Here is a 429-nt window from a genome sequence, read left to right on the forward strand (position 1 = left end):
AAAGGATGATTAAGTTAAAAGAATCTCAGGAGTCACCTGCCCAACCCTCTCATTTGAGGTCGAGGAAGCGGAGCCCTGAGAGAGGTGGTGATCTGCTCAAGGTCACACAGTGAGGTACTGGCAGAGAAGGGATCCGAACTCGGAAACAAATTCGAAACCTCCAAGCGTTTGGTATTTAGACTTTCTCCTCTCCCTCTCCGATTTATAAGGTGTCGGCTCGTTGGTACCCCCTCCTTGGCCCTCCCCAATGGTGCAAACCCCTAAACCCCCAACTCCCCAAGGAAAGGTTATTTTGTAAATGACATCTTTTTCAAAATATGTCAGCAAGCCCCACTCCTGCAGGAGCCGCCTGGAGCGCGGGGGCGGGGGGCGCGTCTGAGCGGGTGGGGGCCCAAGCGGCGGGAGGGTGGCGGCGGGCCTGGCTGGGGT

Source organism: Elephantulus edwardii, unplaced genomic scaffold, assembly GCF_000299155.1.
Source record: "Elephantulus edwardii isolate Elephantulus edwardi_28Jun2011 unplaced genomic scaffold, EleEdw1.0 scaffold00077, whole genome shotgun sequence".
NCBI classification, from domain to species: Eukaryota; Metazoa; Chordata; class Mammalia; order Macroscelidea; family Macroscelididae; genus Elephantulus; species Elephantulus edwardii.